Source organism: Oryctolagus cuniculus, chromosome 8, assembly GCF_051225735.1.
Source record: "Oryctolagus cuniculus isolate XC-2025 breed Fujian yellow rabbit chromosome 8, ASM5122573v1, whole genome shotgun sequence".
In the NCBI taxonomy this organism is placed as follows: domain Eukaryota; kingdom Metazoa; phylum Chordata; class Mammalia; order Lagomorpha; family Leporidae; genus Oryctolagus; species Oryctolagus cuniculus.
The window spans coordinates 87899257-87917089 of NC_142874.1; positions in this window are offsets into that span (position 1 = coordinate 87899257).

The window sequence follows — 17833 nt, forward strand, 5'->3', positions numbered from 1 at the left end:
TTAATCCTCCTCCTGTGGCACTGGCATCCCATATGGACGCCAGGTTTTAGTCCCAGTTACTCCTCTTTCAGTCCAGTTCTCTGCTGTGGCCCAGGAAGGCAGTGGAGGATGGCCCAAGTGCTTGAGTCCTGCACCCAAGTGGGAGACCAGGAAGAAGCACCTGGCTCCTGGTTTCGGATCAGCATAGCTCTGGCCTAGTGGCCATTTTGGGAGTGAACCAATGGAAGGAAGACCTTTCTCTCTGTGTCTCTCTCACTGTCTAACTCTAGCTGTCAAAAAAAAAAAAAATTCACAATAGCAAACAAAAGGAAAGAAAAATTGTCAGTTTAAATTCAAAGTGTATTTGGTCAATGGCCCAAATACTTCTCTCTTCTTCAATTGTTATCCCTGTTACAAACTCCAACAATCTGCCTACCTACATCTCTTCCATTTGCTATATGTCCTAAGGACTATTTTCCTAAGTGTTCTTCCCACAACTCATTTCCCAACTCTCCATTGCCTCTTACCATCCTTGAAGTGCTTAGATGTGTGTCAAAGTAGTTTTCCCAGACTTGGGATGAGTAAGATTTATTTGTTGAACAGCAATGGAACTAATGACTTCCTTCTTTTGGCAAGGGCTTGGAATAGCCCTCCTAGAGCACAATGAATCAGTATTATAGTGTTGCCTGGTAGAGAGAGCAGAGCCCAAGCAACTGAGTACAGATCCTTGAAATGATAAGTGTTGTCTTGAGATGGGGGGCAAAAGAAGAGTTCCAAATGGGGCAAAACACAACAGTGTGACTACATTCCATTTTTTTCATTTGAGGGGAAGAGTTATAGACAATGAGAACGAGAGACAGAGAGGAAGGTCTTCCTTCCATTGGTTCAATCCTCAAATGGTTTCTATGTAACTATACCATATATATTTGGGAGATGACTATCAAAGTTCGGCCATCCTCTTTGTCTCTTAATGTTACAATTTCTCCTAGACATGTTAAAAAGGGAAATTCCGGATATCTACTTATAGTGATAATTCTAAACTATAAGCAACTAGTAAATTGTATTGCTAGTAGCAGTTATAGTACAAAAAAGAAAGATTTGAAAATAATTTTTAAAACTTTTTATGAAGCATAGTAGATTGAATATTTGTGTTAATTTCAGAATATCTCTCCAAGCTGCATTAAATTTTACCAAATTGATTTTTAAGGTGTAAATCCACAGGAGAATGAAGGGTAAGAGGAAAGTACCTGTGAGTGAGAAACATCATCAGATGTTTGGTAGCCGTAGGGTGGAATGACGAATGCCTACCAACTTGGGCAGACCACAGAAAGATGAAATCTAGATGCTCACTGAGAGAAATGTCAACAAGACACAAGGCTCAAGATTGGAAGGACCTGGTGTGATAGACAGACATGTCAGAAGAATAGACAAAGATTTTACAGAAGAAGTATTACAGAGACTATTTCAAACTCTGTACCTCTAAAACTGTCCTGAAAGGTGGCAGGAAACTGGAGATTTACTCCCTGGAGAGATTGCAGAAAAAAAAATCTCTGCACGTGGAGGTAAATGACATACTGAACATAAGGTCCCGCTGGGTTCAAACTCAAGGGAATCACCTGGGAAAGTCCTATGGATCAGTATGGGAAAATCAACATGCAACTCTGTTTCCTAATTTTGGTCCTAAGTTCAGGCAGCAGGCTGTATCTCTTGATACAATTATTCACAGAAGAGGCTGGCTAAAGAGTAAGGACAGGGCTTGTGGAACTGCTCATGAAGTACATGGATTTGAATCTGTTGCCCTACTGGAAGCCAGCCAGTTGACAAAAAATGCTTCCACGTACTGTTTCGAGTGAGCTTCTGAAGACCTCCTTCTTTAACATCAAAAGGTAGCCAAGGGACAGTAAGTAAAGCCATCACCTGCAATGCTAGTATCTCCTTGAGTGTCATTTAGAGAATGATCCAGCTGATGAGCGTTTCTTGCTCTCTCTCTCTCTCTCTCCCTCCCTCCCTCCTTCCCCTCATCTCTCTGCTCCCTCCCTCCCTATCTCTGTAACTCTGCCTTTCAAATAAATACATCTTTAAAAAGAGAAAGAAAGCAAGACACATAACCTATGAGGAATACTTCCACATGAGAAATGAAAAAAATAAAGCAATTGCATAGAGGAAAACTTCAAAGAACCATAAAAGGAAAGCGGGGCTTTGGTGGAGAGGATGGGTGTGTTTGTGTGTGTATCTTTTTAATTTCTAAGAATTCTCTGTTGTTTCTGAATTTTTTTAAAAAAATGCATCTCTCAATGGTTGGAATACCTCTTTTTTCCCACCACAATGATTACATTTTTTAACTTTTAATCTTTGTCCTGAAATGAAATTGATAGGGTACCTGATATGTTTGACTATACAAAGGGTTTTGACAGGTCTACAGGAACATATGAGAAGAATTAGTACCAGTTACATACAAAATTAAATAAACAAAAAACAAGGTAATTATTAACTTCAAGCAAAGCAAGTTGCAAAAGAAACGAAACATAATGGTAACGATTAATGTGGCTTAGCTATGAAATCCGCTCACTTAATCATAGTGTAAACAATGAGTACTAATAGAATAAGAAATTGTTGTTTGTTGGAAGGTTAAGGAAGAATAGTGTGTGTTTACTAAGTTCTAATTCACTTTAATAGGCAGAAATCAGATAATATAAACAATTTAAAATTTAAGGAATAGCATTGTAAGCATATTATTTAGAAATGCAGAGGCAAATAGAATAAGAAGTTTAAAAAATTCAAAACAGGGTAAACTTGGGAGAAAGATGAATGGGTAGGAAGTTGCTCTTTTCTTCTAAGATCTGTAGCATATTTATTTTTAAACATATACATATGTATTAATTTAATATAAGGTTTTAATTTAAATCTTGCCTCTATTCCTCTTTCACATGACTTAACAGATAATTTAGTTTCATATGATTTGGTTGCAAGATCAGTTCCTTACAATTTTTTCCATTAAAAACTATTATTTCTACCCAGAAAATACAGATAATTTTATTTGAACAATCACTTTCATTTTTGTACATTTAAGAATTTTATTTACTTAACTTATTTTGAGAGAGAGAGACAGAAACAGAGAGAATTTCTATCCATTGGTTCATTCCTCAAATGTCTAAGAGTCAGAAATTCAGTCTGGGTCTCCCACTGCTGCCTCTCAGGGCCTTCATTAGCAAGGGGCTTGAATCAGGAATAAAGTTGACCCTGAAGCCTAGGCCCTCTGTTATGAATGCTGTGTCCCAAACAGCATCCTCACTACCACACGAAATGCCCACACCTGATTAATATCTACAACATTTTTACTCATGCTAAATATTATCGGCTATCATATTATTTATCTCAAATAGAGAAAAAGGTGGCTTCTCATTGTCAGTTTGGTTTTATTTGATTAACAATAAGAAATATCTGCCTAACACATTTTAAAGTTCTTTGCATATATTAAGTGTTTACATATATATATGCTTTAAATATGCTAATTAGCTTAATTATGAGCAGTGAACATCAATTTGGAATAGTTTTGGTTGCAAGTGAGAGAAAGTCAATATAACAGAGGCCTAAATCTGAAATTCATTACAATCACAGCTAGGAAATATCTGGAGGTAAAGGAGCAGAGGCTGGAGAAGGATTCTATTCTGAAAGTCTTTAAGAACCCAAGGTTCCCCCAGTTCTTTTCTCTGCATGCACATACAGTGACCCTCATATTTATTGTCAAAGACAAACACAGGGACCAGTGCTGTGGATCAGTGGGCTGTCACCTGGAATACTGGCATCCACCTCATATCTGACTGATGATCTGAGTTCCAACCACTCTGCTTTCAATCCAGTTCCTTGCTAATGCAACTGAGAAGGCAGCGAATGATGATACAAGTGCTTGGATCTCGGACACCCAGATGGGAGACCAGGATGGAGTTCCTGGCTCCTGGCTTCACCCTGGTTCCAATCTCATTGATGCCTGGCTTCACCCTGGTTCCAATCTCATTGATGCTACCATTTGGGGAGTAAAACAGAGAGTAGAGGTTATCTCTTTGTCTCACTCTATCGCACCCTCTCTTTTTATTTCTCTGCCTTTCAAATAACTAATTTTTTCTTTTTCTAAAAAAGATGGATACAGACAACTCCCTGGCACAGAGTGGAAAAACAAATGAAGAAGGGAAGCATAAAGGGAGGTTAAACAAAGCTGTCACTTGCCAGTCTTGGTTCATTTCCTTTAGCTATGTTCAAGTAACCCTTGGTAATTTTTACAAAACAATAAAATGCTCTACTTCTCAAAGTTTCCAATGTATTATATTGAAATTCACTAAGCCTAATTTTATGATTTTTTTCATTGTCCCTATTTTTATAACCAACAGTAAGAGATTTTTTTTTGAAATTTAGGTTTTTTTTTTTTTGTTAATGAAACTTCATTGAATAAAACTAAATCAATTACTAGTAGTTATTAGTTGTTTAATGATCCATTGACCACTTGCATCATTTATTCAGTGCTATACTCAACAGTGTACTGGAAGATAAATTAAAGCCTCCAAGCCTCCTAATAATTTAAATAAAAATTGCAAAAAGTTTAAAATGTTGTCTTGGAATGAAAAAATATTTTCAAAGGTCAATGAGAAATATTCATATTTCCCATGATTAAGATAGTTTTGCCTGGCTGTTCTGATACCTTGCAAAATGAAAACTGTCTTTACAAGTAAATAGGCAATGACAAATGACCTGGATGCTTGGCAAGCAGTTTGAAAGGAGAAAAGGAAAACGATTATTAAAGCAGAGATGAAGAGGTTCAGGAAAGGCATGTAGCTGAGCCTATGGAAACAGAGTGTTAGAATCTTTGCATTGCAGTTTGAGGCCCACTAGAGCATCCTCTATAGAACTGAGTGAAACCATCAAGTGAACAGAATGACTCTACCAGTAGATGTCAGCCAGACTCTATCCTTAGTCACTCCAGCGCTCCTACAGTGGGGTCATGGATGAGTAACTATTGGGACAAGGATGGATACTGATGGGGCTCAGAGCATGAGCTCTCTCTCTCATGAAAACATTTAGCTGCTGTCACTGATCAAGGTCTAATCTGACGGGAAAACAACCTAGTGTTGATCCTCTAACATGATAACACTTTTTAGAGACTCAAAGCCATTTGATATTAGTTGTACATGTTTTATAGATGCCCTGTATCATGGTAAGCTCCCTCTTTTTGCTTAGTTATTCATCATGAATGGGTGTTGAATATTGTCTAACATCTTCATCTGTTTTGATAATATGACCTTCTCCATTTAGTCTGGTAATATGGTGAAATGCATTGATTGATTTTCAATGGTCCAATCAACTTTGCATCTTAAGATAAACAACACTTGGTCATAATTTAATATGTTAATTCTTTCAGTAATATTTTTGCCATCTATGTTCTTGAGGAAGAGGTCTTAAGTTTTCTTATGTTGTCTTTGTCTGGTTTTGTTATCAAGGCTATGCCAGTCATATTGAAGAAGTCAGAAATGTTTGATTTTCCCTGTAGGTACAGTTGGTAACTTTTTCCTTATATAATTACTAGAATCTACCAATAATATCATTCGAGCTTGGAATTTTCTTTGTGGGAAAGATATTAGTCACAAACTTTGGTTGGCCTATTCAGATATTTTCCTTTGTGTCAATTTTGTTAAGTCTTTCAAAGCATGTGTTCATTTCTTTCAAGTGAGCAATTCACTGATATAAAATTTCATAATGCTTTTTTATTGTCCTTTGTTACAAGATCTTTGTAATATCCCATTGTTCATTTCTGACATTGGCAATTCATGCCTTCCTCCTTTGTCTCCATCATTTTAGTTACCAGTCAATAATTCAATTGACAGTTGATTTTTTGTCAAGCTTGTCCATTTTCTGTTTAATTGATTTCTAGTACCATATCTACTATTTTCTGTTTTAAAAATATTTGTATTATTTATTTGAAAAAGATAGTTATAGAGAGAGAGGGAGAACTATCTGTTGGATCACTCTCCAAATGGCTGTAAATGGCCAAGGTTTAATTGGGCTGAACCAGGAGCCTGGAGCTCTGTCCCAGTCTCCCGCATGTGTGGTAGAGGCCCAGACATTTGAGTCATCAGGTGCCTTCTCAAGTACATTAACAGGGAGCTGACTAGGAACTGGAGTGACCAGGACTGGAACTGGTATCCATATTGTGTTGCTGACGTTGCAGGTGGTAGCTTACCCTGATGTGCCACAACTCTGGCCCCTATTGTCTTTTTTTCTACTTATACTGATTTTGAGTTATTTTTTTAACTTCTTAAATTGGAAGTTTAAATAACTGATATTAGTTCATTTGCTTTGTTCTGGCACAATTTTTTTTTTCATTTTCAATTATGTTTATATACAGAAGATCAACTTAGTATATACTAAGTAAAGATTCCAACAGACTGTACCCACACAGCCACACAAGATATAGAGTACTGTTCGAGTAGCAGTTTTACTGTTAATTCTCATAGTACAGCACATTAAAGACAGAGATCCTACGTGGAGAGCAGGTGCCCATTGACTCCTGTTGTTGATTAAACAATTGACACTCTTATTCATGACGTCAGTAATCAGCCGAGGCTCTTGTCATGAGCTGCCAAGGCTATGGAAGCCTCTTGAGTTCACCAACTCTGATCTTATTTAGACAAGGCCATATCAAAGTGGAGGTTCCTTCCTCCCTTCAGAGAAAGGTACCTCCTTCTTTGATGGCCCGTTCTTTCCACTGGGATCTCATTCACTGAGATCTTTCATTCATGTCGTTTTTGCCACGGTGTCTTGGCTTTCCATGCCTGCGAGACTCTCATGGGCCTTTTAGCCAGATCTGAGTACCGTAAGTGTTGATTCTGAGGCCAGAGTGCTGTTTAGGGCATTTGCCATTCTACGAGTCTACTGTGTATCCCGCTTCCCCCGTAGGATCATTCTCTCCCTTTTAATTCTATCCTTCATTATTTATAGACACTGGTCTTATTTGTGTAATCTCTTTGAGACTTAGCCTATATTTTTGATCAATTATATACTTAAACTGATCACTTTAACAATTGAAATGGCGTTGGTACAAATATTTAAAACTACAAATGTTCTCTCGGTAATAATTTAGCAATATTTCATACATTTTGATGTATTTGATATAGCATGATTTCATTATAGTAAATTTTGAAGTATTATATAGTTTCTGATAAAATTTCTTCTTTAATCCATGATTAATTTAGAAAAATGTTGTTTGATTTCCTAGTAGTTGGTGATTTCCAGTTATTTTTCTGTAATTCATTCCCAATATCCTTGTGATCTGGAAGCATACTCTGTGAATTCAATTATTTTTAATTTATTACAACTTATTTTATGTCTTAGCTTGTAGAAAGTTTGTGAATGTTCCACATATGCTAGTCATTCTACAAGTTATTGAGAGAGGAATATAATAAACACAGTTGAAAATTTTTCTGGTTCACCATTCAAATCTGTCAGTTTTTGCTTTCTGTGTGGTGCAACTGGTATTATGTAGGGAAAGTTAGGGCTTTTAGGTGCCCTTGTTTAATTGATCCACTTGTTATGAAACATTTTTCTTTATCTATGGTACTGTCTTGTTCTGAAGTATGACAGTAGTATGTTTCTTTTGTTTTCTTTTTATGATTTGTATTTTCCTATCCTTTTAACAAATCTGTTAGATTTTTAATAGATTTATTTATTTATTTGAAAGAGTTAGAGAGAAAGAGAGAGACATAGAGAGAGAGAGACAGAGAGAGAAAGAGAGGGAGAGAGAGAGAGAGAGAGATCTTTTATCTGCTGATTTACTCTCCAAAATTGCCACAACAGCCAGGGCTGGGCCAGGATAAAGCCAAGAGCCAGGAGCTTTTTCCTGGTCTTCAATGTGGGTAGCAGGGGCCCAAGCACTTTGGCCATCTTCCTCTGCTTTTCCCAGGCCATGAGCAGGGAATAGGTTTGAAAGAGAAGCAGCTAGGATATGAACCTGTGCCCTTATTCTATGCCAGTGTCAGGTGTTGGCTTTACCAACTGTACATCAACACTTTATTTAAGGTGGATCTCTTATAGATCATGTGTATGTATACAGTCATGCCTCCCTAAACAATGGGGATATACTTCTAAGAAATGCTTATAGCTGATTTCCTCAATGTGAAAACATCATACAGTGTTTTTACACATACCTAGATTGTATGTCCTATCACACAAATTATATAGTATAGTGTATTGACTAAGCTATATATTTTATAGATACATGTAAAATTTGTATTTATAATTTATCTATTATGTGTATGTGTGTGAGGGGGTGGGCAGGTGGGTTTTGTATGTTTGTATACGCATATATAATCTATTGCCCCTAGGGTCATGATGAAACAAACAACATAAGATTAAATCCAAAGCAAGAGAAAATTTTGCGGTCAAGAGGTGAAAAGGGCAGATACTTGGTGAGAAATTAATTTGTCAGTTGGGAAGCCCTAAGTTCATTTCAGCAAGGCTGGTTCAGTTCTTTGCTGTGGTGCTTCCAGTCCTGCTCCCTGCCAGTGAATGTCCTGAGAACCAGTCTTCCTCGATGACCTGGCCAGTCATCCTGCCTCTCCACAGGTCTGCATATGAACATTTACCACCCTGTGAGAGAGCTCCTTTGGCTTGAAGGACATTCATCCTATGCAACCACAGCTTAGTATCCAATGATACTAAGGGAATACAAAAGGCATCAATGCTGCTGGCAATATGCAAATATTAAGTGTGTTAGCATGTACATGGTTTTCCATTTTAGTATTAATCATTATACCTTATAGTCTGTCAGGATTTTTTGTATATGCTTACAGTTGTAAAAACAATACAGCAAAAATAATTTACTGGTGGTATTTTCCATTCTTATGTGATTCAAAATGAATTACAAACATTTCCTTAAATACTATTGAAATATAGAGGAAATCAAAATGCAATTAAAGTTTTTAATGAGAAATAATGGAAATGAAAATAAGACATCAAATTATTAAATTTGGCCAAAGTTAAATACAGACTATTTAGCTTGTGTGCCTCTTTATTGAAAAATTCTGTTGTTATTGAATCAAAGTTCACATAAAACAATAAACTAACATGTAATATATAAAACTGGTCAAAGAAAAGACAGGAAAGGAAATAATAATCCCTAAAATAGAAACGGCAATTTAGAAAACTAAAAATGCAATACTAATGTTATGAATCATTCTGTTTTGAAAAATGAACACTATACCACTGGAATATTTCAGCAAATAAAAGTCATAATAAAGCCATTAGCATGAATATAAAGATAGACTTAGAACATATGAGTATTTGTCATGACATAATGCAAGCAAATATTATTTTATAAAACTTATGATAAGAATATATAAATTAATAAAGTTGATTTAACAAGCACTAAAATTATTTAATAAGCCAGTATAAGAAGGACACCCTGTAAATATTCGGAATATTAAGGACAAAACAGCTTCAACAGTAGATAAGTTTTCATATAAATTTAAATCTAATTAAATTAATTAAATTAAGTTTTATTATGTTAATCATCAGTTAACATTTTATAGATTGCTCTTTTGCAGCTTAAGACTTTGCTATGTGTGGAATTTATTTTTGCATATATGAATTAAGTATCTAATTGTATTAGTTCCCATATACATTAACAATTTTTCCATTTTTTTACTCACGACACCAATGAGGCATTCATATGTGTGTGAGTTTCTTCATTTTATATCTGAGGTCATTTTCATTTACAGTTGTTCCATTCTGATCCATATGTCAATTTTCTGTCTCTGCCAAAAATACGCAGAGGTGTATCAGAGAGAAGTTATAATATTTTATTGAGAATAAAGATGATATTTGAGAACGTGGTGTAGATGTGTAGCAACAAGGGGCTTTCTGGTACTGTATCTCAGCATTTTGCTTTTCTGCTCTGTTAAGTTCTGAAGAAGCACAGTCTTCCATGTCTTCCATTTTGTGTTTGAGGACAGCTGAATTGCAGAGCAGAAAAGTCTTGATCTTGCAGACAGACTGTTCTTCAAAAACAAAAAAAGATACAAGTAGAGGTGAAATGTAAAATGTGCCCAAATTTGCTGTCAAACTGGCTAATGACAGTTCACTCCTTATTTCACAGGAAGACTGAAGAAGGAGAGTAGAAAGGAGTAGCACTGTTATTGGACTAGAACTGATTTTACTTGGAAATTTGACCCCAGGAGAAAGAAGTTTTCCTCCTTTTCTATTTTATTAAACCATTGTTTTTCAGGGCTCCCAGCTCCAATTGACTTGTCTGCTTGACTTTTTTCCCAATTAATGAATGAATAAACATAACTGGGAAATTTGAGTGGATAATGCATGAGTTTGAGATTTGGATTTGGCTCTTTTGCCAACATAAAGTTTATTTATTTAGTAACTCCCTGCTTTCAGAAGTCAGTGACGTAAGTCTTTCACTATGTTATGTCAAGTGTTTGATCACTAAAGAATTATAATCTTCAGTAAGACTCAAAGATGAACCCTTAAGCAGTTAGACTTATGCAGAGTAGAATTTTTATTTATATATTGTTAAGGAAAATAGAGTTGGACAAGAAAGTGGTAAAAACAGTTTTTATTTAAGAGCTATTACAATAGGGGCAAAAATACCTCAGTATAAAACAGCTCAGTTATGATGCAAAATTAATAAGTAGGAATTCATAGCCAAGGAACAAGAAATGGATCAGTGGATAAAAAATTAAGAGGAAATATCAGTGGTGGTGCAAAGTGGGAATTCTAATTAAACAGACCTAACAAGGTTCTTGTGAGGCAAGCCCAGGTCATTGGCTACCACCTAGCAGTTTGAGAAAGTTGTCTAATTTGATCTGATACCAACAGTCATTAGACACAGAGAGAGATGTGCTTTTTCCATATTGATTTAACAAGATTCTGGCTACAACCTATTGATCCATGCCTCATAAGGACTGAAACCAAGGTAGAGGCCTGGAGCGCCTGGCCATGGTGAGAGTTTTGTCAATTTTTTCTTGTGGTATCAAAATATCTTTACATCCATTACAATCATGGCTCATGGAGACTTCAACTAGCCCAACATCAATATTGTGATAACCCAGCATCTATAGGAGAATATGACATTATTTCAGCAGTTTTCCTACCAATGTATCCACCATAACAATCTGAAAAAATATGAATTTAGGAGCATTCAATAAGTGGCATGTGTTATTCAAAGGTGTCAAAGTGCAGAAAGATTGAAATAAAAAAAAATGGAGGAACTGTTCCAGACTAAAGAGACATGAAAAAAATACAATAAAAAATACAATGCATGATCCCAGCTTGGGTGCTGGATTGGGAAAAAGCTATAAAGGAGGTCATGGAAAGAATTAATCAGATTTGAAAATGAACTATGATTCTGAAAGTGTACCATGCCTCCCATATGCTTCCAAATATTTCAGAAAAACGAGAGAAAGAGAAAGAGAGAGAGAGAGAGAGAGAGAGAGAGATGAGCAAGGGCAAAGCAGAGAAATGGGATAAAAACAACCAGCTGGTAAATCTGGGCAAAGTTCATATTTCAATTACTTTCTTGAAGCTTTTTTATTAGTATGAAAGTATAGCGAATAAAATTTACAAATATTTATCATGAAAAAATCTTAAGGAGTTGTAGGGCAATGGTTGTATAGAGAGGCTAATGACAATAGTCATGGCTCTGTTTCCTTTAACTAAATGGTCTATGAATTAATACACTCTGAGAGGCACTAAGTTAACATTCTATTTACAATAAAATAAATGCAGGCGTCCTTTATTAAGGTCTTATTTTTGGTCAAGATTATATTAAGCATTTTTCACACATACACATCAACTCGACAGTAGGAGGCTGTAACAGTGACCATTTTACAGATAAAGATACTGAAATGCTTACCATTCTTAAGGGTTAAGAAATCTGCATAAAATCATATTAGTAAGTGGGAATATCAGGGTTTGAGCTCCAGATTATGTCAACCTTAAATGCATGCTGCTCTTACACTGAGTTCCAAACACATTACACATATTTGGAAGATCAATCCATTAGTTGAAGTTGGTGTTTTGGGGTTTGGGGTTTTATTTTCCAAAAGCAAGACAAATAGTACGTTTGTTTTTCTCTTCAGCAGAGGAACTGCTCAAACTTGTCTAAAACATTGTGGTCTTTGGCTCACACCATCTTAATAAAACCCAGGTGTATTTAGTCAGATTATATGACACATGTTCAGGTTCATGTTTGATTTCAAATTAAGTATCTAGATGATTTATGGTAAAGAGTTTACCTCCTTTGTTCCCCTGTGGATTCTAATTCTAATCTTAACCATCTCTTCCAACACTTCCAGCACTTACAGTTTTCCCATTTAAACCCCTCCTTGTTATTTTTATGATCACAAGAGAATGTCACCTAGCCCAACACCTGTTATTATTTCCTATTTTTTCTTTTAAAAAAGAAATGAACTTGTATTAATGTGACTTCATTATATTTAACTAAATTCCAAGAGTAAATGCATTGCTTTTTTTGTTTTTCTCTAGAAGTATTTCATAACACATATAGAAAACTTTATAATAATGAAGATCACTTAAGCTGTTTAAAATGTAAGTAATTTCCACGTTAAAAGTTGATATATGAAACTATATGTAGTTTATTCTACACCTTTCTCATATTTTGAAAAAAAAGCATAAAAGGAAAGGCAGCTACATTACAGAGACAGATGACTTGAATTCTATTATGGTTTATGAATTAAGATTACATAAAATCTAAACATACTGGAGTTTTCATCACCAAGATGAACCGAAAACCAAATCTACATGAAAGTTCAAAAACACCTCATGACCGACTTTATTGCTCATTCTAGCCTCCCTACAGTTCTTGATTAGTCTAACACTAGAGTCACTATTTCCACAATTGTGTAAGACAAGCTTTTGAGACAACTGAAATTAGGAAGCTGAGAAAAGTCTCCGGCCAAAGGCTGTTTTCCATTGACTTTGTTTTATTGCAGTTTTATGTACTTGAAAAACCAACAAAGAGAAAATCATCTTTCATGAGAGTTCCAGATTTTTTTCCAGATAAAATTTCAGTAAAATATGTAAACATTGGCACTGTTGCGAAACTCTGAGTTAAGTGTCATTTTGATTCATTTAATATGATCTAATAATTTCAGATACAGCATCAGTCAGCAGGTAAAATAATCTACATTGCATAATGTGGTTAGAACAAAGGTTTTGCTGAAACATTTGCCAGTATGCTATATTTTTATGGGCTGTGTCCATCTGTTTTAAAGTTTCTTTCCCTATTGGAAAGGATAGTCACATCTCCAAATGCTTTTCAACGATGAGTAGGATAGCCATTGTTAAGGCCTGGATTAGTCATTGGTACCTTTAGCTATACCACACCTAAGTTATTTTGGAATTTTGGACCCAGAAAAGATGTTAAATATAAATTAAACTGTAATTTTGAATTTGTGTATGAAAAACTGAGGCTCAGATAGATTATTTGATTTGTACAAGGGACATTAATAATCAAGCTAGAACACAGATGTTTTCCTGATTTAGATTTTAATCAATTTTTGTGTTTTTTTTTTGTCAATTAAAGAAAAGCAATTGCTTTTGAAATTTTAACTTATTTTCTCCCTGTGGAAATATAAAATATCTACAAGAATTATCACTATTACCTCTTCCATCCCTTGTCTCTTCAATAATGCCTGCAAGACATGCAAACCAGCAAATACCAGCTCAACAAAAAAATATTTATCCATTTTGCACTCATGATGTTCCAGGTGTTGATGATTTCTTTAGTATCCTACCATAGGAGCTCAACCCTTTAGTTGACAGGACAAAGACAGTCTTAGCAATGACCCAGCTCACATATGTGGCATCAGCAGAGTATGCCTCCATATTTACTCCATTCTAGAGTCTTCCATGTAAGGCTGTGAAACAGTGGCAAAAGACAGGGAAATTTTGTGTTTGTTACAACTCGATTAATTATACTCACCTGAGCAGAGGGAGATAAAAATGAAGGAACTTGCCTATATTTCTTGCCTCACAGGGTACCTCAAAAGTTTGTGGAAAATTGAATCACAAGATAAATTTATTCTGGTGCAAAATCTTTTTGGAATCTACACAAGCTTTTTTCATAATATACACATTTTCCATCAATTTTTCACAGTCTTTTGTATGTTCTAGTGAATAGACCTGAGAATGCCTTCCGTTTCCCACTCACAGACTTCTGGCTCAGATACCCATACCTTTCCTGAAGATGGAGCTAACTCCACCATTAATTACCGTCAGTACTCTGTGACTTACCCTGTTAAGTGCTCATTTAAGTTTTATCAAAATACTATAAGGTAGGTATTATACTTTCCATTTTGTAATGGAAAGAAGTGGTTCATAAAGAGGTTCAGAAACTTCCCATAGTCCTTTTGCTTGTGCATTGTGAAACCAGCAGTTCAAAGACCCAGTTCCTAATCATTATCATTACGCCTTATATCCTCAAACTTGATTTTTAAACTCCCAGGAATGGACATAAAATATTCACCTTAGAATTAAACTCTCTTACAGTTAGGATAATTTCTAGTTAAGATATTGACTTTGAAGTGTAAGGCACATGGTATTTTAAAGTTAAGATTTGGAAACAAAAATAGGAAAGAAACAAGTAAACTAAAACATTCCATGAAAAGATTAAACTAGCTGTTACCTTGTAATCTAATTAAAGAGTGTATTTGGTATCACATAATAGCTAGATTAGGTAGTAATTCATCAAGGACTTCTTTTGAGTTAATAATATAAAAGAGGAAACTATATAGATATTTTCCCAACTCATTTTTCATTTTATCCTGCACCAAGCTGCCTATTAGTCCTGAAATACCCTTTAGACCTCTAGCAGTCTATTTGCCCATTAACTAAAAATTTACTTAACTGAGAGAAAATGTGTGTGTACTGGGGCAGGAGCAGAAAGAATAAAATGCATTTAAGTGTTCTGAGAAAACTCAAGAAGTGTGTCTTACGCAACCAGACTCACAATATATATATCAAAGATTAGACAAAGTAAAAAGGGAGAGATACTGAGGTAAAGAGCAGAAGAGTGAGAGAGGGGGACTGAGGAAGGGAAAAGAGTTGGGAATGGTTGCTATGTATATTTTAGAATAAAGTGCTTTAAAATAATATCAGGATTCTTGTGTTATAAGAGCACCAAAAATAATTTTATTTAAAAAAGAATCAGTTTGCCATAATTTTATGACTGAAGAATTTACCCACTTTTATTGTCCTTTAAAAGGAAAAGCTTTGTAAAAATGGAAAATAGCCAATTCAAAGAAATATAGACAACATTTACCTGTGCATCAAGAAACGTTACACATTTCAATATTCTACCTACAAGCACATACACATCATCTGGATATCTTGCAAAAATCTTATTTTAATGAAACACATTTGGAATCTGATTTTAATGGAACACATTTTTGCCTTTATGTCATACTTTCTGAAATAAAATATGGGTTTAGTTTTTGTGTTTTTTTTTTTTTTTTTAACTGCACTGTGTGCGACTCATCAATAAACTACAGGCAACCATGGTTGTTATCAACCACCTGCACGCCTATCTCCGCCATCAACACTTTCATTTCCTTTGGCTTATTATAAGCCAATTCACATTACTCCAGACCAAAAGTAAGGAGCAAAAGGATTCCTTTAATCTTTTAATAATATGTTCTATATCTACATGGTGCTTTTCTCTCAAATGCAAACTACCTCAACAGTGAATAGTTCTTTTCTTTACTCTAGTATTATTTTCTTTCTTTTAAAAAACTTTATTAAGTTATGCATGTTTCATGTATTTCATATATACAGATTTAGGAACATAGTGATACTTCCCATACTACACTCCTACCTGCCCGCATAGTGATACTTCCCATACTACACTCCTACCTGCCTGCACTCCAACCATTTTTTCCCCTCCCTCTCCCATTCCCACTTGTAATTTTTCGAAAGATCTACAACCCTACACTAAGTAAGAGAGTTCAACAAATAGCATGAATTAAAAAAAAAAATACTGCTCCTCAACAGAAGAGACTTCTGCAAGCAGAGATCCAGTTTTCCCAGCACCATTTGTTGAAGAGACTGTCCTTGCTCCAGGGATTGATTTTAGTTCCTTTGCCAAAGATAGGTTGGTTATGGATGTGTGGACTGATTTATGAAGTTTGTATACGGTTCCATTTGCCTACATGTCTGTTTTTGTCCCAACTAGGCTGTTTTGATTATAAATGTCTTGTAGTATGTCTTGAAATCAGGTATTATGTTTCATCCAGCTTTGTTTTTGTTGTATAAGATTGCTTTAGCTATTTGGGGTCTTCTGTGTTTCCATATGAATTTTAGCATCATTTTTTCCAGATCTGCAAAGAATGCTGTTGGTATTATGATTAAGATTACATTGAATCTATAAATTTCTTTCAGTAGTATGAATATTTTGATGATGTTGATTCTTCCAATCCATGAACTTGGAAGATTCTTCCAATTTTTAATGCCTTCTTCTATTAGTTTCTTTAATGTTTTGTAATTTTCATCTTAGAAATCTTTGACATCCTTGGTTAAATTTATTCCAAGTTATTTGATTGTTTTTGGAGTTATTGTGAACAGACTGATCTTTTTTTAACTTTTATTTAATGAATATAAATTTCCAAAGTACAGCTTATGGATTACAATGGCTTCCCCCCCATAACGTCCCTCCCACCCGCAACCCTCCCCTTTCCCACTCCCTCTCCCCTTCCATTCACATCAAGATTCATTTTCGATTCTCTTTATATACAGCAGATCAGTTTAGCCTACATTAAGTAAAGATTTCAACAGTTTGCACCCACATAGAAACACAAAGTAACAATACTGTTTGAGTACTAGTTATAGCATTAAATCTCAATGTACAGCACATTGAGGACAGAGATCCTACATGAGGAGTAAGTGCACAGTGATTCCTGTTGTTCACTTGACAAATTGACTCTCTTGTTCATGGCCTCAGTAATCACCCTAGGCTCTTGTCATGAGTTGCCAAGGCTATGGAAGCCTTTTGAGTTCACCGACTCTGATCATATTTAGACAACCTCATAGTCAAAGTGGAAGTTCTCTCCTCCCTTCAGAGAAAGGTACCTCCTTCTTTGATGAGCTGTTCTTTCCACTGGGATCTCACTCATGGAGATCTTTCATTTAGGTTATTTTTTTTTTTGCCAGAGTGTCTTGGCTTTCCATGCCTGAAATACTCTCATGGGCTTTTCAGTCGGATCCGCATGCCTTAAGGGCTGATTCTGAGGCCAGAGTGCTATTTAGGACATCTGCCATTCTATGAGTCTGCTGTGTATCTCGCTTCCCATGTTTGATCATTCTCTCCCTTTTTTATTGTATCAGTTAGTATTTGCAGACACTAGTCTTGTTTATGTGCTCCCTTTGGCTCTTAGTCCTATCGTTATGATTGTGAACAGAAATTGATAACTGGGACTAGTGATGGCATTGGTACATGCCACCTTGATGGGATTGAATTGGAATCCCCTGGTATGTTTCTAACTCTACTGTTTGAGGTAAGTCAGCTTGAGCATGTCCCGAATTGCACATCTCTTCCCTCTCTTATTCCCACTCTTATATTTAATAGTGATCACTTTTCAGTTAAGTTTCAACACTTAAGAATAACCGTGTATTGATGACAGTATCTTTGTCAGTGATGGAATTATCTATGTACAAAAAAGGCTATTTATTTTTATGTGTTGATTTTATATCTAGCCATTTTACCAAACTCTTTTATAAGATCCAATACTCTCACTGGAGTTTGTTGGATCCCCTATATTTAGAATCATGTCATCTGGTTTTTGTA